Raw genomic sequence first — 22,833 nt, 5'->3', positions numbered from 1 at the left:
CCACAAAAGTTCTCTGTTGTATTCCAGCTCTGGGCTTTTTCCAAACCTGAGTGTGACAAGACTGTAATTTTTATTATAATTATATTCACTGCTATCCATCTAATTTTTAAGAAGGCTCCTGTGATTGATAGGACATTCCTTCCCCTCTCACACAGCCCGGCTCCAGCTTTCTGCTCCTTGATGCTCCTCTCTTGAAGCTCTTCGGGGAGGGACTGCCACGACCTAAGTCACCACCTCGGGTCTCCTTGATGTGCTCACTGCTGGACAGCCATCCCTCGCAGAACATCTTTCCCTCTCTGCCCAGACCTTCCTGATTCAGGGCAGCATCCCAAATGAGCTCCCAGAGAAGTTTCTGCATGTCACTGCTAGCCAGTGTGTCCCCATGCTGGTGCAGGAAAGCTTTGTGAACGGCCACTGCTGGGAAAGCAGGCTGAGGTGGCACAAGCAGCTCCTGCACTGCAGTGCAAGTTTCTCAGAGCTCCTGTCACAGCCCCAGCCCTGCTCCCAGCTCTGTGCGTTCTGCCCCAACAGAAACAGCCGCAGCAGGCAAGAATTTACTGCTTTTGGAAAAATATTTATTTATCAAGATCAAGAAAACAATCATTGTCTGCTAATACCAAGTATCACTATCACTAAATGTACCACTATCACAAAAACAATCACCATCCTCCAATACTAACTATCACTATCGCTAATACAATCACTGTCCTCTAATATCAAAGAACGCTATCATTAAAACAATCACTATCCTCTAATATTAACTATCACTATCATTGAAACAACCACCACCCTCTAATATCAAGTATCCCTATCACTATCACTAAAAGAATCACTACCACTATCACTATTTATGACTATCACTATCACTAATACAATCACCCTCCTCTAATATCAAGTAACGCTATCATTGAAACAATCACTATCCCCTAATATTAAAGAACGCTATCATTAAAACCATCACTATCCTCTAATATTAACTATCACTATCATTAAAACAACCACCACCCTCTAATATCAAGTGTCCCTATCACTATCACTAAAAGAATCACTACCACTATCACTATCTATGGCTATCACTATCACTATCTATGGCTATCACTATCACTAATCATCATCCTCTAAGAGATAGTAGTCCTGCAGGTATTGGTGGTAGGAGGGCCAAGAGGATGCTGTGGGCTGAGGTGACTCCAGGGAAATCCAGTGGTCCCGTGAAGAGGCGTTGTCAGCCAGAGCACAGAAGGAGCAGGTGGGCAGAGGTGACGGGTATGCGCTCATGTTCTTGTACAGCCGGGCGAGCTCTGCTGCAAAGAGCTCAGGAAACAGGCGGCAGCTGTCCCTGAACCCGTTGCCTTGGGCTCTCTCGCCGCTTCCCGCTCCTTCTCCTGGCTCTGCTTCACCTCTAGGCTGACCACAGCTTTCCCAGGAAGAGTCCCAGTCCTGTCCTGTTGCCTCTTTGTCCTCCTGGCTCCTCCTGCAGAAACAGATTTCCAAGAAGACTCCTCACAGATAGCAATTTGGAGCACAGTTTCCTCAGAGCCCTGCTAGGAGCCACCTGGGCGCTCCTGCATGCTGCAAAGACTTCCTTGCCAATGGCAGCAATTAATAACTCACCTGTCTCTCTTCAGCAGCTGATGCATGACTAGATAGCCAGACACTGCCCCAAGCAGAAGCAAAGCTGAGGCTGCTACTGTCCCTACTAGGATGTAGTACTTGCTCGGGTCACAGTGTCCAGCAGTCTGGGCTTTTTGCCCACCGGATGACCCTGGCAGGAGAAGAGACAATGCAAGAGTCAGCGTTTGTGCTCTGCACTAGGCATAACCCCACAGTGTGCTTCAGATGCCCAAGGACTGGCACTGCTAGTGGATCAGAACTGACATCTGATGCTGTCTTCAGAGATGGCTTCCTCTGGCTCTGGTGTCTTAGCATCAGGGACCAAGAGGGATCCCATCGAGCTCTCATGCACAAGAGGCCAGTGTGTGCCAGGGAGCAGCACTGCCCCATCTAGTCCTCCGGGCTGCAGGCCCGGGCTGCGTGCTGGGCACCTGCAATTCACCCATGGAGAGCACTGCAGGGATGCAGCAGAAATGCTGCTCTTTGCCCAAGACAGCACCTAGCAAGCACTCACCTGAATATTCTTCAGGCTCAGCAAGTGTCCTGGTGTCCTCTATTGGTTCTCTTTTTTCATGTGAGCCTGGCACAATGTCACTTTCTTCCACAGCTAAGGTCTCCGGCACAGTCTCAGAATCTGTCTCTTCAGAAAAACAAGACATTGCACACATTAAGCAGAAGCCACTGCCCCTCAGCACAAGCAGGGTACCATGGCCTGGGCATTGCGGCAAGCGGCGCTGACGAGGCCGCTGTCCCTCCCAAGACAGGAGGAATCGACAGCTGGATTTTCTGCAGTGCAACAAGAAGTGCAGACCCAAACCAGCCAAGACTTAATCAACCAAATGACCCACAGAAGGAGTACCTTCAGGTTCCCCCTCACCCTTGGACTCCAGCTTCAAGCCGTCCCTGAGCCTGAGCTTTGCAAGGGGCAGCCAAGGCTTGCTCTGATGTCATTGCTGCCTCCATGCGGTGCTGAGCGTGTGGCGAACCCAAATTCAGCACTGGCCTTTGCCCAACATCTGGATGCCAATGTCTGCACAGAGCAGCCCTGGCCAGGAAATGCTACAACTGCAGCAGCAGCTGGAGATGCCCCTGGCAGTCATCTGGAAGCACAGCTGCGAGCAGAGGCTGTGCTGGACCATCTCTAGGGCTCCCTGCAGGAGGTGTGAAATGGAGTGGGCCTGCAGCAAGACTCTGACTGAGTGCTTCTGGCTGTCCAGGATACAGCACATGCCTACAGGAAGCAAAAGCTCAGCTTCCCGGCTGCCAGGGTTAATAGAGTGGGATATACTAACCAGACGGGGCTTCATGCAAGGCTGCCAGGAGCTCCTCTGGAACATCCGGCAATCCTTCAGGGAACTCTTCAGGAACCTTGTCATCGTTCATCCCTATTGTTAGATTTACAAAAGCACGTTAACCTATGACGGTATTTTTCTCGTGAATAAAACAGGGAAAAGGGGCGCTCCTTTTTGTGAAGGCAGGACAGACTGACTACTCACGCTTGAGGTACCAGCTCGGAGTCAGCACGGTATCTGCCCCTCGCTCAGGGGCTGAAAGAGCACTCTCTGTGTGCACAACTACAAGCAAACACCCACAAGAAGTTACCATCACGTGCACTGCCCTGATGGGCACACCTCAAGGCCTGGATGTGGGAGGCACTGATAGGGCACGCTCAGGCAGGTCTGCATCCTCACAGCTGCAGGGGGGTCTGGCTGCCCTTGGGACACTGAGCTGGCAGCTCCCACATGAAGGGAAAAGCCGTGGCGTGCCCACATGATCTGTGTGCGGGTCAGCCCTGGAGCCGGACCAGAAGGCTGGCCAACCAGAGCGGAGGGACGGACAGCCACTGCTGAGTGATGGAGAACTGCTGCTGAGCTTCCGGGCCTGACCCGACCCTCCCCACATCCTTGCTCCTTAGGAAGCTCTCTCCATGCTGCACCCTAAAGCAGCTGCAGCCCCTCACACCTCCCCTGGAGCCTCTGCCCCTCTGCCTGCCCCGTGGTGCCTTCCTGGCTCAGCCATCCCGGCTCAGCCATCCCTGCTCCCGGCCCCGCTGCTGCCAGCCAGGGCTGTGTGCTGGCCCCTGCCTGCCTACCTGCTCCCTGCCCAGCTGCTGGAGCACTCTGGGCATTCTGGGCTGGCAGGGCCACGAGAAAGAGCAGCAGGAGGTAGCGGCTCAGGACCATGATCCCCCCTGCTAGAAACACTCTTCTGCTGCTGCTGCTGCTGCTGCTGCTGCTGCTGCTGCTGCTGCTGCTGCTGCTGCTGCTGCTGCTGCAGTGTTGCCCAGAGTGAGCACTGAAGAGCACAGTGGGGCTCTGGAACCTGACATCAAACAGAGCTCTGTGACCTCATACCAAAGTGATGGCTGTGAAGGCCCCAATGTACACCCACGTTGCCTGTGAATTCTTGCACCTCCCCTCTACTGAATTTCCTTCTTCTGCACAGGAATGGAAGGAGCCAAATGGAGAAGGGCTGGAGTATTTTGGAGGCAGCATTGTGCATGGGAATGCAGAGGCACTCATGTCTTATTCCTCCGAAATTCCCTAGAAGAAGACCTGGATGAAGGCTGCTGTAAAAAGCCCAAATTCAAGAGTGTTTCTTTGGTAGTATTTTGGTCTGAAAGAATTGTGGCAAAAACCTGCTTTTCCCATGACTTCTGCTATACTTTCATGACCTTTGATGGCAGCACTGCTTCCATCCTCCACTGTCACACAAACATGGCTGTGCAGTGCTGACGCATCTCCCCCGTCAGCCTGCTTTACTCCCTTTTCCACTTCCAATGCTACTTAAAGCTCTCTCAAGGAGCCCTGCTAACTCTGGAGCCAAGAGCCTTTTTCCCTTTGAGGCAGATGTAGCCCATGTGCCACCATCAGGCCTGCTGTCCTGTAGAGTAACCCACGCTCAAACTCCCACACTGTTGCTGGGAACACCAGGCTGCCGGCCATTCACCTCTAGAGCCTTCCTGGGTCTGGCTCACTGCACGTGGCGGAAGAAAATACCACATGCGGCCCAGATCCCTCAAGCAGTCATCCAGAGCCCCTGAGCTCCCTCTGCCTTGTCCTCGGACACCATCAGGCACCGCCACGGGACACACACAAATGTCTTGGTTGCTGCAGATATCAGGTAACACTGCTGGCCTTTTAGCCGAGCAGCTCTTCTGGCAAATAAATATGCATGACTTATGTGTGCCAGGCAACCTCCGCTCAGAAGCTCTTGGACAGCCTTCTAGAGCACCTTTGGTACAGTTGTCCCTGAAGCACCACTTAAGCCCCAGGTGTTTCCAGCTGCAAGCAAAGAGGCACTGACAGATTTCCACCCTTCAGGTCTCTCTCCAAGGCTCGTAAGAGTCCTATGTAGCTGACAAGCTGCAGAAACTCGGCCCATGGCATCCTCTGGAATCAAGCACACATCACTGCCCACCGTGAAGGCCGGAGCCCATAATGAGCAGAGGGCCAGAGCAGGCTGGAGGGTGTCTTGGTGACATCTCCTTCCTACGTAGCACCCAGGCAGGCTGCCCAGCTGCCTCGGCCTTGGCTCTGAGCACCATCTCGGGCCCTCCATTCCTGCCCGAGGGGAGGCACCGATGAACACGGCCCTCCTTTGTTCCTTGAGGGGCCACACGCCCAGGCTCTCCCTTACCGCGCTCCGCGCCATTGTGCTGCTCGGCGGCCCGTCACCGGCTGCGGCACCAGTGTCCCCAGAGCTCCTGTGCTGCTGCTGAAGCCGCCCGCGGCGTGTGGCCCGGCGGGGCGGCAGCGCTGCCCGCAGCCCGCGGCCTCCTCGTCCCCTGCTGCCGCCATTGCGCACGGGGCCCTGAGGGGCGGGCACGGGGCTGCGGGGCTGTGCCGGCCCCGCTTGCTGGGCCTCAGCCCCAGCTGCTGCCGCTGGCTGGCAGCGACCACTGCAGCAGGAAAACACCTCGGGCTTTACTGGATTACATACAAAAACTGCCCCCCGTCTTCTCCTTTTGTGTTGCTCTAGCCACTTGCCTGTCCCTTGCTTGCCCGCTATAGCCCTGTTCTTTGCCACTCGCTCTCTATTTTGTTGTCCCTCCAAAGCTTCTTCAACAGTCTCCATCCCGCCCCAGCCCAGCGTTCGCTCTCTCCTGCTCCCTCCTGCTCATTCTGCGTCTCTTCCTCTGTCCCTGCTGCCCCTTCCCGCAGCTCCGGCCCCGTTCCCTGGCCCTCTTTTGCTCCTCTTGTCTCTCCGTTCTGCTTCCTGCCCCTGTCTCTTGGGTCTCTATTTCTCGGCTCCGCTCTCTGGGCCATGCTCGCTTCAGACTCCCAGGCCAACCGCCCCGGCAGCCGCTCTCTGCAGCTGGGACGCGGCGGGGAGCTCTCCTGCGGCGGCACGACAGCGGCCAATGGGGCCCGGCACCGGCGCCTCGGCCCTCGTGCCGGAGCGGGGCCGCTCCCAGGCAGCGGCGGCAGCTGGAGCTGCGGCCCGGGAAGCGGGGCCGGCACAGCCCCACAGCCCTGGGCCCGCCCCTCCCGGCCCCAGTGGCAGAGAGCAGGGATGAGGTGGCAAACCAAAGCACTGGCCACTGGACAGAGCAACACACAAGGCAAATGCCAGGCACGCTTTTTGCCGGACCCCATTGAATCCAGAGCTCTTTTGCTGCCGCAGTGGCATGTCAGCTCTTTCAGAAGCAGCCGAGGCATTTGAGAAAGGGCACTGCAGGGCATGAGCATGCATATGTCCCACAGCTCTCAGTTGTGCATCTGGAAGGCTGCAAGTATGGGTGTCTATATGAGAAGAGTTTGTCAGGCTTGCTTCAAGGCTTGAGGCACAGCTCTCTTCTCAACAGAGCCTTGGGCTGCCCTCTCAGGAGGTGGCTATCTCAGAGCTGCTGCTATCTCAGACAGGCCCATGAGAGACAGCGCAGAGGCGCAGCTGGAGCTGCTGTGGAGAGCAGAGGAGAGGAACAAGGCTGAGGAGCTCAGTGCTTCCTCTTCATCACTTCAAAGGGAAGAGCATTGTCTTGGGACAGTCTTTACCACCCGAGCAAGAAGTAGAAGGACCCCCCCAAAAGCCCACTGTCCAGAGATGCCTTCAAGCATCTCTCCGGCAATTGCTGCCGGCAATATCCTCCCCACACACTGCAGGCAACAGTCAGCCTCAACAGCAGCTGTGCTGCGTTCCTTGGACAGCAGCTTTGCTGCACTCACACCTCCAGCTTTGGCTGCAGATGGCCCAGCTGGAGCAGGCATGGGCAAAGGCCTGCAGGACCACCGTCAGTCGGACTCGTGAGCCCAGGACAGCAGTGCCCTGGCATGCTGGTTTCTTGCAGTGCCTCGCTTTCTTCATCTGAGACAGGCACTCCGTCACTTCTTTCCACCTGGAAGGCCTTCCTACATTCCATCACTTGAGAAATCCAGCAGGAAATACCCCCATCTATATTGCCTGAGTCTTAATCTCCCTGAACTAAAAGTTAAGTCAAGTCCAAAAACAGGGATAAAGGAGCCTGCAACTGCCACACTCGCTCAAGCAAAAGATCACATCAAAGTTTGTGGTAATCGGCGGAAGAAATGCGGCACTCAATATGAGTGATCAGCAAATCTCAAAACGTTATTGGTAGGCACATACATTTATATTGGTGTTAATGAGGCCAATACATATTGCAAAAGGCGAGCTCATTCTTGGTTAGTTACTTATCAGCTAACTACGCCTACCTTAGCATTCTTGTGGCTACTATGTTGCAGCTGTCCACATCTTTTCTTCATATTTCTAACTAACGATCCTCTCCCTCATCCTGATGTTGCACCAAGGGCACACTGCCCTTGCCAGGTTTGGACATTGACTGCTGACTCCTATCCTCATCTCCTTCTTGCTTAACTAACGCTATTATATCAGTGTGACCTTTGTCAACTAGCTAGCTGTTCACAAAATCCTCCACAAAAGTTCTCTGTTGCATTCCAGCTCTGGGCTTTTTTCCCATACTGCGTGCGACAAGACTGTAATTTTTATTATAATTATATTCACTGCTATCCATCTAATTTTTAAGAAGGCTCCTGTGATTGATAGGACATTCCTTCCCCTCTCACACAGCCCGGCTCCAGCCTTCTGCTCCTTGATGCTCCTCTCTTGAAGCTCTTCGGGGAGGGACTGCCACGACCTAAGTCACCACCTCGGGTCTCCTTCATGTGCTCACTGCTGGACAGCCATCCCTCGCAGAACATCTTTCCCTCTCTGCCCAGACCTTCCTGATTCAGGCCAGCATCCCAAATGAGCTCCCAGAGAAGTTTCTGCATGTCACTGCTAGCCAGCGTGTCCCCATGCTGGTGCAGGAAAGCTTTGTGAACGGCCACTGCTGGGAAAGCAGGCTGAGGTGGCACAAGCAGCTCCTGTACTGCAGTGCAAGTTTCTCAGAGCTCCTGTCACAGCCCCAGCCCTGCTCCCAGCTCTGTGCGTTCTGCCCCAACAGAAACAGCCGCAGCAGGCAAGAATTTACTGCTTTTGGAAAAATATTTATTTATCAAGATCAAGAAAACAATCATTGTCTGCTAATACCAAGTATCACTATCACTAAATGTACCACTATCACAAAAACAATCACCATCCTCCAATACTAACTATCACTATCGCTAATACAATCACTGTCCTCTAATATCAAAGAACGCTATCATTAAAACAATCACTATCCTCTAATATTAACTATCACTATCATTGAAACAACCACCACCCTCTAATATCAAGTATCCCTATCACTATCACTAAAAGAATCACTACCACTATCACTATTTATGACTATCACTATCACTAATACAATCACCCTCCTCTAATATCAAGTAACGCTATCATTGAAACAATCACTATCCCCTAATATTAAAGAACGCTATCATTAAAACCATCACTATCCTCTAATATTAACTATCACTATCATTAAAACAACCACCACCCTCTAATATCAAGTGTCCCTATCACTATCACTAAAAGAATCACTACCACTATCACTATCTATGGCTATCACTATCACTATCTATGGCTATCACTATCACTAATCATCATCCTCTAAGAGATAGTAGTCCTGCAGGTATTGGTGGTAGGAGGGCCAAGAGGATGCTGTGGGCTGAGGTGACTCCAGGGAAATCCAGTGGTCCCGTGAAGAGGCGTTGTCAGCCAGAGCACAGAAGGAGCAGGTGGGCAGAGGTGACGGGTATGCGCTCATGTTCTTGTACAGCCGGGCGAGCTCTGCTGCAAAGAGCTCAGGAAACAGGCGGCAGCTGTCCCTGAACCCGTTGCCTTGGGCTCTCTCGCCGCTTCCCGCTCCTTCTCCTGGCTCTGCTTCACCTCTAGGCTGACCACAGCTTTCCCAGGAAGAGTCCCAGTCCTGTCCTGTTGCCTCTTTGTCCTCCTGGCTCCTCCTGCAGAAACAGATTTCCAAGAAGACTCCTCACAGATAGCAATTTGGAGCACAGTTTCCTCAGAGCCCTGCTAGGAGCCACCTGGGCGCTCCTGCATGCTGCAAAGACTTCCTTGCCAATGGCAGCAATTAATAACTCACCTGTCTCTCTTCAGCAGCTGATGCATGACTAGATAGCCAGACACTGCCCCAAGCAGAAGCAAAGCTGAGGCTGCTACTGTCCCTACTAGGATGTAGTACTTGCTCGGGTCACAGTGTCCAGCAGTCTGGGCTTTTTGCCCACCGGATGACCCTGGCAGGAGAAGAGACAATGCAAGAGTCAGCGTTTGTGCTCTGCACTAGGCATAACCCCACAGTGTGCTTCAGATGCCCAAGGACTGGCACTGCCAGTGGATCAGAACTGACATCTGATGCTGTCTTCAGAGATGGCTTCCTCTGGCTCTGGTGTCTTAGCATCAGGGACCAAGAGGGATCCCATCGAGCTCTCATGCACAAGAGGCCAGTGTGTGCCAGGGAGCAGCACTGCCCCATCTAGTCCTCCGGGCTGCAGGCCCGGGCTGCGTGCTGGGCACCTGCAATTCACCCATGGAGAGCACTGCAGGGATGCAGCAGAAATGCTGCTCTTTGCCCAAGACAGCATCTAGCAAGCACTCACCTGAATATTCCTCAGGCTCAGCAAGTGTCCTGGTGTCCTCTATTGGTTCTCTTTTTTCATGTGAGCCTGGCACAATGTCACTTTCTTCCACAGCTAAGGTCTCCGGCACAGTCTCAGAATCTGTCTCTTCAGAAAAACAAGACATTGCACACATTAAGCAGAAGCCACTGCCCCTCAGCACAAGCAGGGTACCATGGCCTGGGCATTGCGGCAAGCGGCGCTGACGAGGCCGCTGTCCCCCCCAAGACAGGAGGAATCGACAGCTGGATTTTCTGCAGTGCAACAAGAAGTGCAGACCCAAACCAGCCAAGACTTAATCAACCAAATGACCCACAGAAGGAGTACCTTCAGGTTCCCCCTCACCCTTGGACTCCAGCTTCAAGCCGTCCCTGAGCCTGAGCTTTGCAAGGGGCAGCCAAGGCTTGCTCTGATGTCATTGCTGCCTCCATGCGGTGCTGAGCGTGTGGCGAACCCAAATTCAGCACTGGCCTTTGCCCAACATCTGGATGCCAATGTCTGCACAGAGCAGCCCTGGCCAGGAATGCTACAACTGCAGCAGCAGCTGGAGATGCCCCTGGCAGTCATCTGGAAGCACAGCTGCCAGCAGAGGCTGTGCTGGACCATCTCTAGGGCTCCCTGCAGGAGGTGTGAAATGCAGTGGGCCTGCAGCAAGACTCTGACTGAGTGCTTCTGGCTGTCCAGGATACAGCACATGCCTACAGGAAGCAAAAGCTCAGCTTCCCGGCTGCCAGGGTTAATAGAGTGGGATATACTAACCAGACGGGGCTTCATGCAAGGCTGCCAGGAGCTCCTCTGGAACATCCGGCAATCCTTCAGGGAACTCTTCAGGAACCTTGTCATCGTTCATCCCTATTGTTAGATTTACAAAAGCACGTTAACCTATGACGGTATTTTTCTCGTGAATAAAACAGGGAAAAGGGGCGCTCCTTTTTGTGAAGGCAGGACAGACTGACTACTCACGCTTGAGGTACCAGCTCGGAGTCAGCACGGTATCTGCCCCTCGCTCAGGGGCTGAAAGAGCACTCTCTGTGTCCACAACTACAAGCAAACACCCACAAGAAGTTACCATCACGTGCACTGCCCTGATGGGCACACCTCAAGGCCTGGATGTGGGAGGCACTGATAGGGCACGCTCAGGCAGGTCTGCATCCTCACAGCTGCAGGGGGGTCTGGCTGCCCTTGGGACACTGAGCCGGCAGCTCCCACATGAAGGGAAAAGCCGTGGCGTGCCCACATGATCTGTGTGCGGGTCAGCCCTGGAGCCGGACCAGAAGGCTGGACAACCAGAGCGGAGGGACGGACAGCCACTGCTGAGTGATGGAGAACTGCTGCTGAGCTTCCGGGCCTGACCCGACCCTCCCCACATCCTTGCTCCTTAGGAAGCTCTCTCCATGCTGCACCCTAAAGCAGCTGCAGCCCCTCACACCTCCCCTGGAGCCTCTGCCCCTCTGCCTGCCCCGTGGTGCCTTCCTGGCTCAGCCATCCCGGCTCAGCCATCCCTGCTCCCGGCCCCGCTGCTGCCAGCCAGGGCTGTGTGCTGGCCCCTGCCTGCCTACCTGCTCCCTGCCCAGCTGCTGGAGCACTCTGGGCATTCTGGGCTGGCAGGGCCACGAGAAAGAGCAGCAGGAGGTAGCGGCTCAGGACCATGATCCCCCCTGCTAGAAACACTCTTCTGCTGCTGCTGCTGCTGCTGCTGCTGCTGCTGCTGCTGCTGCTGCTGCTGCTGCTGCTGCTGCTGCAGTGTTGCCCAGAGTGAGCACTGAAGAGCACAGTGGGGCTCTGGAACCTGACATCAAACAGAGCTCTGTGACCTCATACCAAAGTGATGGCTGTGAAGGCCCCAATGTACACCCACGTTGCCTGTGAATTCTTGCACCTCCCCTCTACTGAATTTCCTTCTTCTGCACAGGAATGGAAGGAGCCAAATGGAGAAGGGCTGGAGTATTTTGGAGGCAGCATTGTGCATGGGAATGCAGAGGCACTCATGTCTTATTCCTCCGAAATTCCCTAGAAGAAGACCTGGATGAAGGCTGCTGTAAAAAGCCCAAATTCAAGAGTGTTTCTTTGGTAGTATTTTGGTCTGAAAGAATTGTGGCAAAAACCTGCTTTTCCCATGACTTCTGCTATACTTTCATGACCTTTGGTGGCAGCACTGCTTCCATCCTCCACTGTCACACAAACATGGCTGTGCAGTGCTGACGCATCTCCCCCGTCAGCCTGCTTTACTCCCTTTTCCACTTCCAATGCTACTTAAAGCTCTCTCAAGGAGCCCTGCTAACTCTGGAGCCAAGAGCCTTTTTCCCTTTGAGGCAGATGTAGCCCATGTGCCACCATCAGGCCTGCTGTCCTGTAGAGTAACCCACGCTCAAACTCCCACACTGTTGCTGGGAACACCAGGCTGCCGGCCATTCACCTCTAGAGCCTTCCTGGGTCTGGCTCACTGCACGTGGCGGAAGAAAATACCACATGCGGCCCAGATCCCTCAAGCAGTCATCCAGAGCCCCTGAGCTCCCTCTGCCTTGTCCTCGGACACCATCAGGCACCGCCACGGGACACACACAAATGTCTTGGTTGCTGCAGATATCAGGTAACACTGCTGGCCTTTTAGCCGAGCAGCTCTTCTGGCAAATAAATATGCATGACTTATGTGTGCCAGGCAACCTCCGCTCAGAAGCTCTTGGACAACCTTCTAGAGCACCTTTGGTACAGTTGTCCCTGAAGCACCACTTAAGCCCCAGGTGTTTCCAGCTACAAGCAAAGAGGCACTGACAGATTTCCACCCTTCAGGTCTCTCTCCAAGGCTCGTAAGAGTCCTATGCAGCTGACAAGCTGCAGAAACTCGGCCCATGGCATCCTCTGGAATCAAGCACACATCACTGCCCACCGTGAAGGCCGGAGCCCATAATGAGCAGAGGGCCAGAGCAGGCTGGAGGGTGTCTTGGTGACATCTCCTTCCTACGTAGGACCCAGGCAGGCTGCCCAGCTGCCTCGGCCTTGGCTCTGAGCACCATCTCGGGCCCTCCATTCCTGCCCGAGGGGAGGCACCGATGAACACGGCCCTCCTTTGTTCCTTGAGGGGCCACACGCCCAGGCTCTCCCTTACCGCGCTCCGCGCCATTGTGCTGCTCGGCGGCCCGTCACCGGCTGCGGCACCAGTGTCCCCAGAGCTCCTGTGCTGCTGCTGAAGCCGCCCGCGGCGTGTGGCCCGGCGGGGCGGCAGCGCTGCCCGCAGCCCGCGGCCTCCTCGTCCCCTGCTGCCGCCATTGCGCACGGGGCCCTGAGGGGCGGGCACGGGGCTGCGGGGCTGTGCCGGCTCCGCTTGCCGGGCCTCAGCCCCAGCTGCTGCCGCTGGCTCGCAGCGACCACTGCAGCAGGAAAACACCTCGGGCTTTACTGGATTACATACAAAAACTGCCCCCGGTCTTCTCCTTTTGTGTTGCTCTAGCCACTTGCCCGTCCCTTGCTTGCCCGCTATAGCCCTGTTCTTTGCCACTCGCTCTCTATTTTGTTGTCCCTCCAAAGCTTCTTCAACAGTCTCCATCCCGCCCCAGCCCAGCGTTCGCTCTCTCCTGCTCCCTCCTGCTCATTCTGCGTCTCTTCCTCTGTCCCTGCTGCCCCTTCCCGCAGCTCCGGCCCCGTTCCCTGGCCCTCTTTTGCTCCTCTTGTCTCTCCGTTCTGCTTCCTGCCCCTGTCTCTTGGGTCTCTATTTCTCGGCTCCGCTCTCTGGGCCATGCTCGCTTCAGACTCCCAGGCCAACCGCCCCGGCAGCCGCTCTCTGCAGCTGGGACGCGGCGGGGAGCTCTCCTGCGGCAGCACGACAGCGGCCAATGGGGCCCGGCACCGGCGCCTCGGCCCTCGTGCCGGAGCGGGGCCGCTCCCAGGCAGCGGCGGCAGCTGGAGCTGTGGCCCGGGAAGCGGGGCCGGCACAGCCCCACAGCCCCGGGCCCGCCCCTCCCGGCCCCAGTGGCAGAGAGCAGGGATGAGGTGGCAAACCAAAGCACTGGCCACTGGACAGAGCAACACACAAGGCAAATGCCAGGCACGCTTTTTGCCAGACCCCATTGAATCCAGAGCTCTTTTGCTGCCGCAGTGGCATGTCAGCTCCCTCAGAAGCAGCCGAGGCATTTCAGAAAGGGCACTGCAGGGCATGAGCATGCATATGTCCCACAGCTCTCAGTTGTGCATCTGGAAGGCTGCAAGTGTGGGTGTCTATATGAGAAGAGTTTGTCAGGCTTGCTTCAAGGCTTGAGGCACAGCTCTCTTCTCAACAGAGCCTTGGGCTGCCCTCTCAGGAGGTGGCTATCTCAGAGCTGCTGCTATCTCAGACAGGCCCATGAGAGACAGCGCAGAGGCGCAGCTGGAGCTGCTGTGGAGAGCAGAGGAGAGGAACAAGGCTGAGGAGCTCAGTGCTTCCTCTTCATCACTTCAAAGGGAAGAGCATTGTCTTGGGACAGTCTTTACCACCCGAGCAAGAAGTAGAAGGACCCCCCCAAAAGCCCACTGTCCAGAGATGCCTTCAAGCATCTCTCCGGCAATTGCTGCCGGCAATATCCTCCCCACACACTGCAGGCAACAGTCAGCCTCAACAGCAGCTGTGCTGCGTTCCTTGGACAGCAGCTTTGCTGCACTCACACCTCCAGCTTTGGCTGCAGATGGCCCAGCTGGAGCAGGCATGGGCAAAGGCCTGCAGGACCACCGTCAGTCGGACTCGTGAGCCCAGGACAGCAGTGCCCTGGCATGCTGGTTTCTTGCAGTGCCTCGCTTTCTTCATCTGAGACAGGCACTCCGTCACTTCTTTCCACCTGGAAGGCCTTCCTACATTCCATCACTTGAGAAATCCAGCAGGAAATACCCCCATCTATATTGCCTGAGTCTTAATCTCCCTGAACTAAAAGTTAAGTCAAGTCCAAAAACAGGGATAAAGGAGCCTGCAACTGCCACACTCGCTCAAGCAAAAGATCACATCAAAGTTTGTGGTAATCGGCGGAAGAAATGCGGCACTCAATATGAGTGATCAGCAAATCTCAAAACGTTATTGGTAGGCACATACATTTATATTGGTGTTAATGAGGCCAATACATATTGCAAAAGGCGAGCTCATTCTTGGTTAGTTACTTATCAGCTAACTACGCCTACCTTAGCATTCTTGTGGCTACTATGTTGCAGCTGTCCACATCTTTTCTTCATATTTCTAACTAACGATCCTCTCCCCCATCCTGATGTTGCACCAAGGGCACAGTGCCCTTGCCAGGTTTGGACATTGACTGCTGACTCCTATCCTCATCTCCTTCTTGCTTAACTAACGCTATTATATCAGTGTGACCTTTGTCAACTAGCTAGCTGTTCACAAAATCCTCCACAAAAGTTCTCTGTTGCATTCCAGCTCTGGGCTTTTTTCCCATACTGCGTGCGACAAGACTGTAATTTTTATTATAATTATATTCACTGCTATCCATCTAATTTTTAAGAAGGCTCCTGTGATTGATAGGACATTCCTTCCCCTCTCACACAGCCCGGCTCCAGCCTTCTGCTCCTTGATGCTCCTCTCTTGAAGCTCTTCGGGGAGGGACTGCCACGACCTAAGTCACCACCTCGGGTCTCCTTGATGTGCTCACTGCTGGACAGCCATCCCTCGCAGAACATCTTTCCCTCTCTGCCCAGACCTTCCTGATTCGGGGCAGCATCCCAAATGAGCTCCCAGAGAAGTTTCTGCATGTCACTGCTAGCCAGCGTGTCCCCATGCTGGTGCAGGAAAGCTTTGTGAACGGCCACTGCTGGGAAAGCAGGCTGAGGTGGCACAAGCAGCTCCTGTACTGCAGTGCAAGCTTCTCAGAGCTCCTGTCACAGCCCCAGCCCTGCTCCCAGCTCTGTGCGTTCTGCCCCAACAGAAACAGCCGCAGCAGGCAAGAATTTACTGCTTTTGGAAAAATATTTATTTATCAAGATCAAGAAAACAATCATTGTCTGCTAATACCAAGTATCACTATCACTAAATGTACCACTATCACAAAAACAATCACCATCCTCCAATATTAACTATCACTATCGCTAATACAATCACTGTCCTCTAATATCAAAGAACGCTATCATTAAAACAATCACTATCCTCTAATATTAACTATCACTATCATTGAAACAACCACCACCCTCTAATATCAAGTATCCCTATCACTATCACTAAAAGAATCACTACCACTATCACTATTTATGACTATCACTATCACTAATACAATCACCCTCCTCTAATATCAAGTAACGCTATCATTGAAACAATCACTATCCCCTAATATTAAAGAACGCTATCATTAAAACCATCACTATCCTCTAATATTAACTATCACTATCATTAAAACAACCACCACCCTCTAATATCAAGTGTCCCTATCACTATCACTAAAAGAATCACTACCACTATCACTATCTATGGCTATCACTATCACTATCTATGGCTATCACTATCACTAATCATCATCCTCTAAGAGATAGTAGTCCTGCAGGTATTGGTGGTAGGAGGGCCAAGAGGATGCTGTGGGCTGAGGTGACTCCAGGGAAATCCAGTGGTCCCGTGAAGAGGCGTTGTCAGCCAGAGCACAGAAGGAGCAGGTGGGCAGAGGTGACGGGTATGCGCTCATGTTCTTGTACAGCCGGGCGAGCTCTGCTGCAAAGAGCTCAGGAAACAGGCGGCAGCTGTCCCTGAACCCGTTGCCTTGGGCTCTCTCGCCGCTTCCCGCTCCTTCTCCTGGCTCTGCTTCACCTCTAGGCTGACCACAGCTTTCCCAGGAAGAGTCCCAGTCCTGTCCTGTTGCCTCTTTGTCCTCCTGGCTCCTCCTGCAGAAACAGATTTCCAAGAAGACTCCTCACAGATAGCAATTTGGAGCACAGTTTCCTCAGAGCCCTGCTAGGAGCCACCTGGGCGCTCCTGCATGCTGCAAAGACTTCCTTGCCAATGGCAGCAATTAATAACTCACCTGTCTCTCTTCAGCAGCTGATGCATGACTAGATAGCCAGACACTGCCCCAAGCAGAAGCAAAGCTGAGGCTGCTACTGTCCCTACTAGGATGTAGTACTTGCTCGGGTCACAGTGTCCAGCAGTCTGGGCTTTTTGCCCACCGGATGACCCTGGCAGGAGAAGAGACAATGCAAGAGTCAGCGTTTGTGCTCTGCACTAGGCATAACCCCACAGTGTGCTTCAGATGCCCAAGGACTGGCACTGCTAGTGGATCAGAACTGACATCTGATGCTGTCTTCAGAGATGGCTTCCTCTGGCTCTGGTGTCTTAGCATCAGGGACCAAGAGGGATCCCATCGAGCTCTCATGCACAAGAGGCCAGTGTGTGCCAGGGAGCAGCACTGCCCCATCTAGTCCTCCGGGCTGCAGGCCCGGGCTGCGTGCTGGGCACCTGCAATTCACCCATGGAGAGCACTGCAGGGATGCAGCAGAAATGCTGCTCTTTGCCCAAGACAGCACCTAGCAAGCACTCACCTGAATATTCTTCAGGCTCAGCAAGTGTCCTGGTGTCCTCTATTGGTTCTCTTTTTTCATGTGAGCCTGGCACAATGTCACTTTCTTCCACAGCTAAGGTCTCCGGCACAGTCTCAGAATCTGTCTCTTCAGAAAAACAAGACATTGCACACATTAAGCAGAAGCCACTGCCCCTCAGCACAAGCAGGGTACCATGGCCTGGGCATTGCGGCAAGCGGCGCTGACGAGGCCGCTGTCCCTCCCAAGACAGGAGGAATCGACAGCTGGATTTTCTGCAGTGCAACAAGAAGTGCAGACCCAAACCAGCCAAGACTTAATCAACCAAATGACCCACAGAAGGAGTACCTTCAGGTTCCCCCTCACCCTTGGACTCCAGCTTCAAGCCGTCCCTGAGCCTGAGCTTTGCAAGGGGCAGCCAAGGCTTGCTCTGATGTCATTGCTGCCTCCATGCGGTGCTGAGCGTGTGGCGAACCCAAATTCAGCACTGGCCTTTGCCCAACATCTGGATGCCAATGTCTGCACAGAGCAGCCCTGGCCAGGAAATGCTACAACTGCAGCAGCAGCTGGAGATGCCCCTGGCAGTCATCTGGAAGCACAGCTGCGAGCAGAGGCTGTGCTGGACCATCTCTAGGGCTCCCTGCAGGAGGTGTGAAATGGAGTGGGCCTGCAGCAAGACTCTGACTGAGTGCTTCTGGCTGTCCAGGATACAGCACATGCCTACAGGAAGCAAAAGCTCAGCTTCCCGGCTGCCAGGGTTAATAGAGTGGGATATACTAACCAGACGGGGCTTCATGCAAGGCTGCCAGGAGCTCCTCTGGAACATCCGGCAATCCTTCAGGGAACTCTTCAGGAACCTTGTCATCGTTCATCCCTATTGTTAGATTTACAAAAGCACGTTAACCTATGACGGTATTTTTCTCGTGAATAAAACAGGGAAAAGGGGCGCTCCTTTTTGTGAAGGCAGGACAGACTGACTACTCACGCTTGAGGTACCAGCTCGGAGTCAGCACGGTATCTGCCCCTCGCTCAGGGGCTGAAAGAGCACTCTCTGTGTGCACAACTACAAGCAAACACCCACAAGAAGTTACCATCACGTGCACTGCCCTGATGGGCACACCTCAAGGCCTGGATGTGGGAGGCACTGATAGGGCACGCTCAGGCAGGTCTGCATCCTCACAGCTGCAGGGGGGTCTGGCTGCCCTTGGGACACTGAGCTGGCAGCTCCCACATGAAGGGAAAAGCCGTGGCGTGCCCACATGATCTGTGTGCGGGTCAGCCCTGGAGCCGGACCAGAAGGCTGGCCAACCAGAGCGGAGGGACGGACAGCCACTGCTGAGTGATGGAGAACTGCTGCTGAGCTTCCGGGCCTGACCCGACCCTCCCCACATCCTTGCTCCTTAGGAAGCTCTCTCCATGCTGCACCCTAAAGCAGCTGCAGCCCCTCACACCTCCCCTGGAGCCTCTGCCCCTCTGCCTGCCCCGTGGTGCCTTCCTGGCTCAGCCATCCCGGCTCAGCCATCCCTGCTCCCGGCCCCGCTGCTGCCAGCCAGGGCTGTGTGCTGGCCCCTGCCTGCCTACCTGCTCCCTGCCCAGCTGCTGGAGCACTCTGGGCATTCTGGGCTGGCAGGGCCACGAGAAAGAGCAGCAGGAGGTAGCGGCTCAGGACCATGATCCCCCCTGCTAGAAACACTCTTCTGCTGCTGCTGCTGCTGCTGCTGCTGCTGCTGCTGCTGCTGCTGCTGCTGCTGCTGCAGTGTTGCCCAGAGTGAGCACTGAAGAGCACAGTGGGGCTCTGGAACCTGACATCAAACAGAGCTCTGTGACCTCATACCAAAGTGATGGCTGTGAAGGCCCCAATGTACACCCACGTTGCCTGTGAATTCTTGCACCTCCCCTCTACTGAATTTCCTTCTTCTGCACAGGAATGGAAGGAGCCAAATGGAGAAGGGCTGGAGTATTTTGGAGGCAGCATTGTGCATGGGAATGCAGAGGCACTCATGTCTTATTCCTCCGAAATTCCCTAGAAGAAGACCTGGATGAAGGCTGCTGTAAAAAGCCCAAATTCAAGAGTGTTTCTTTGGTAGTATTTTGGTCTGAAAGAATTGTGGCAAAAACCTGCTTTTCCCATGACTTCTGCTATACTTTCATGACCTTTGATGGCAGCACTGCTTCCATCCTCCACTGTCACACAAACATGGCTGTGCAGTGCTGACGCATCTCCCCCGTCAGCCTGCTTTACTCCCTTTTCCACTTCCAATGCTACTTAAAGCTCTCTCAAGGAGCCCTGCTAACTCTGGAGCCAAGAGCCTTTTTCCCTTTGAGGCAGATGTAGCCCATGTGCCACCATCAGGCCTGCTGTCCTGTAGAGTAACCCACGCTCAAACTCCCACACTGTTGCTGGGAACACCAGGCTGCCGGCCATTCACCTCTAGAGCCTTCCTGGGTCTGGCTCACTGCACGTGGCGGAAGAAAATACCACATGCGGCCCAGATCCCTCAAGCAGTCATCCAGAGCCCCTGAGCTCCCTCTGCCTTGTCCTCGGACACCATCAGGCACCGCCACGGGACACACACAAATGTCTTGGTTGCTGCAGATATCAGGTAACACTGCTGGCCTTTTAGCCGAGCAGCTCTTCTGGCAAATAAATATGCATGACTTATGTGTGCCAGGCAACCTCCGCTCAGAAGCTCTTGGACAGCCTTCTAGAGCACCTTTGGTACAGTTGTCCCTGAAGCACCACTTAAGCCCCAGGTGTTTCCAGCTGCAAGCAAAGAGGCACTGACAGATTTCCACCCTTCAGGTCTCTCTCCAAGGCTCGTAAGAGTCCTATGCAGCTGACAAGCTGCAGAAACTCGGCCCATGGCATCCTCTGGAATCAAGCACACATCACTGCCCACCGTGAAGGCCGGAGCCCATAATGAGCAGAGGGCCAGAGCAGGCTGGAGGGTGTCTTGGTGACATCTCCTTCCTACGTAGCACCCAGGCAGGCTGCCCAGCTGCCTCGGCCTTGGCTCTGAGCACCATCTCGGGCCCTCCATTCCTGCCCGAGGGGAGGCACCGATGAACACGGCCCTCCTTTGTTCCTTGAGGGGCCACACGCCCAGGCTCTCCCTTACCGCGCTCCGCGCCATTGTGCTGCTCGGCGGCCCGTCACCGGCTGCGGCACCAGTGTCCCCAGAGCTCCTGTGCTGCTGCTGAAGCCGCCCGCGGCGTGTGGCCCGGCGGGGCGGCAGCGCTGCCCGCAGCCCGCGGCCTCCTCGTCCCCTGCTGCCGCCATTGCGCACGGGGCCCTGAGGGGCGGGCACGGGGCTGCGGGGCTGTGCCGGCCCCGCTTGCTGGGCCTCAGCCCCAGCTGCTGCCGCTGGCTGGCAGCGACCACTGCAGCAGGAAAACACATCGGGCTTTACTGGATTACATACAAAAACTGCCCCCCGTCTTCTCCTTTTGTGTTGCTCTAGCCACTTGCCTGTCCCTTGCTTGCCCGCTATAGCCCTGTTCTTTGCCACTCGCTCTCTATTTTGTTGTCCCTCCAAAGCTTCTTCAACAGTCTCCATCCCGCCCCAGCCCAGCGTTCGCTCTCTCCTGCTCCCTCCTGCTCATTCTGCGTCTCTTCCTCTGTCCCTGCTGCCCCTTCCCGCAGCTCCGGCCCCGTTCCCTGGCCCTCTTTTGCTCCTCTTGTCTCTCCGTTCTGCTTCCTGCCCCTGTCTCTTGGGTCTCTATTTCTCGGCTCCGCTCTCTGGGCCATGCTCGCTTCAGACTCCCAGGCCAACCGCCCCGGCAGCCGCTCTCTGCAGCTGGGACGCGGCGGGGAGCTCTCCTGCGGCGGCACGACAGCGGCCAATGGGGCCCGGCACCGGCGCCTCGGCCCTCGTGCCGGAGCGGGGCCGCTCCCAGGCAGCGGCGGCAGCTGGAGCTGCGGCCCGGGAAGCGGGGCCGGCACAGCCCCACAGCCCCGGGCCCGCCCCTCCCGGCCCCAGTGGCAGAGAGCAGGGATGAGGTGGCAAACCAAAGCACTGGCCACTGGACAGAGCAACACACAAGGCAAATGCCAGGCACGCTTTTTGCCGGACCCCATTGAATCCAGAGCTCTTTTGCTGCCGCAGTGGCATGTCAGCTCTTTCAGAAGCAGCCGAGGCATTTGAGAAAGGGCACTGCAGGGCATGAGCATGCATATGTCCCACAGCTCTCAGTTGTGCATCTGGAAGGCTGCAAGTGTGGGTGTCTATATGAGAAGAGTTTGTCAGGCTTGCTTCAAGGCTTGAGGCACAGCTCTCTTCTCAACAGAGCCTTGGGCTGCCCTCTCAGGAGGTGGCTATCTCAGAGCTGCTGCTATCTCAGACAGGCCCATGAGAGACAGCGCAGAGGCGCAGCTGGAGCTGCTGTGGAGAGCAGAGGAGAGGAACAAGGCTGAGGAGCTCAGTGGTTCCTCTTCATCACTTCAAAGGGAAGAGCATTGTCTTGGGACAGTCTTTACCACCCGAGCAAGAAGTAGAAGGACCCCCCCAAAAGCCCACTGTCCAGAGATGCCTTCAAGCATCTCTCCGGCAATTGCTGCCGGCAATATCCTCCCCACACACTGCAGGCAACAGTCAGCCTCAACAGCAGCTGTGCTGCGTTCCTTGGACAGCAGCTTTGCTGCACTCACACCTCCAGCTTTGGCTGCAGATGGCCCAGCTGGAGCAGGCATGGGCAAAGGCCTGCAGGACCACCGTCAGTCGGACTCGTGAGCCCAGGACAGCAGTGCCCTGGCATGCTGGTTTCTTGCAGTGCCTCGCTTTCTTCATCTGAGACAGGCACTCCGTCACTTCTTTCCACCTGGAAGGCCTTCCTACATTCCATCACTTGAGAAATCCAGCAGGAAATACCCCCATCTATATTGCCTGAGTCTTAATCTCCCTGAACTAAAAGTTAAGTCAAGTCCAAAAACAGGGATAAAGGAGCCTGCAACTGCCACACTCGCTCAAGCAAAAGATCACATCAAAGTTTGTGGTAATCGGCGGAAGAAATGCGGCACTCAATATGAGTGATCAGCAAATCTCAAAACGTTATTGGTAGGCACATACATTTATATTGGTGTTAATGAGGCCAATACATATTGCAAAAGGCGAGCTCATTCTTGGTTAGTTACTTATCAGCTAACTACGCCTACCTTAGCATTCTTGTGGCTACTATGTTGCAGCTGTCCACATCTTTTCTTCATATTTCTAACTAACGATCCTCTCCCCCATCCTGATGTTGCACCAAGGGCACACTGCCCTTGCCAGGTTTGGACATTGACTGCTGACTCCTATCCTCATCTCCTTCTTGCTTAACTAACGCTATTATATCAGTGTGACCTTTGTCAACTAGCTAGCTGTTCACAAAATCCTCCACAAAAGTTCTCTGTTGCATTCCAGCTCTGGGCTTTTTTCCCATACTGCGTGCGACAAGACTGTAATTTTTATTATAATTATATTCACTGCTATCCATCTAATTTTTAAGAAGGCTCCTGTGATTGATAGGACATTCCTTCCCCTCTCACACAGCCCGGCTCCAGCCTTCTGCTCCTTGATGCTCCTCTCTTGAAGCTCTTCGGGGAGGGACTGCCACGACCTAAGTCACCACCTCGGGTCTCCTTGATGTGCTCACTGCTGGACAGCCATCCCTCGCAGAACATCTTTCCCTCTCTGCCCAGACCTTCCTGATTCAGGCCAGCATCCCA

General features: G+C 54.7%; 1 protein-coding gene and 2 long non-coding RNA genes across 3 annotated transcripts in view; all 3 read right to left on the bottom strand.

Moving 5' to 3' along the window:
- LOC135289658 (TOG array regulator of axonemal microtubules protein 2-like) overlaps positions 1 to 22,833 on the bottom strand; it is a 311,721-nt gene that overhangs the window by 213,779 nt on the left and 75,109 nt on the right. The window lies entirely within an intron of this gene.
- Positions 554 to 2,625, bottom strand: LOC135289967 (uncharacterized). Its single transcript, XR_010352706.1, has 2 exons — positions 2,126 to 2,625; positions 554 to 1,762 (listed from the first exon to the last, which is right to left on the bottom strand). It is a non-coding gene; the product is annotated as an uncharacterized LOC135289967 (long non-coding RNA).
- On the bottom strand, positions 15,561 to 17,632 carry LOC135291158 (uncharacterized). Its single transcript, XR_010354027.1, has 2 exons — positions 17,133 to 17,632; positions 15,561 to 16,769 (listed from the first exon to the last, which is right to left on the bottom strand). It is a non-coding gene; the product is annotated as an uncharacterized LOC135291158 (long non-coding RNA).

The sequence above is a fragment of the Passer domesticus genome, chromosome Z, assembly GCF_036417665.1.
Source record: "Passer domesticus isolate bPasDom1 chromosome Z, bPasDom1.hap1, whole genome shotgun sequence".
Lineage (NCBI taxonomy): Eukaryota > Metazoa > Chordata > Aves > Passeriformes > Passeridae > Passer > Passer domesticus.
Note: the sequence above shows the minus strand (reverse complement) of the source record. Positions and strands in the feature narration are given on the sequence as shown.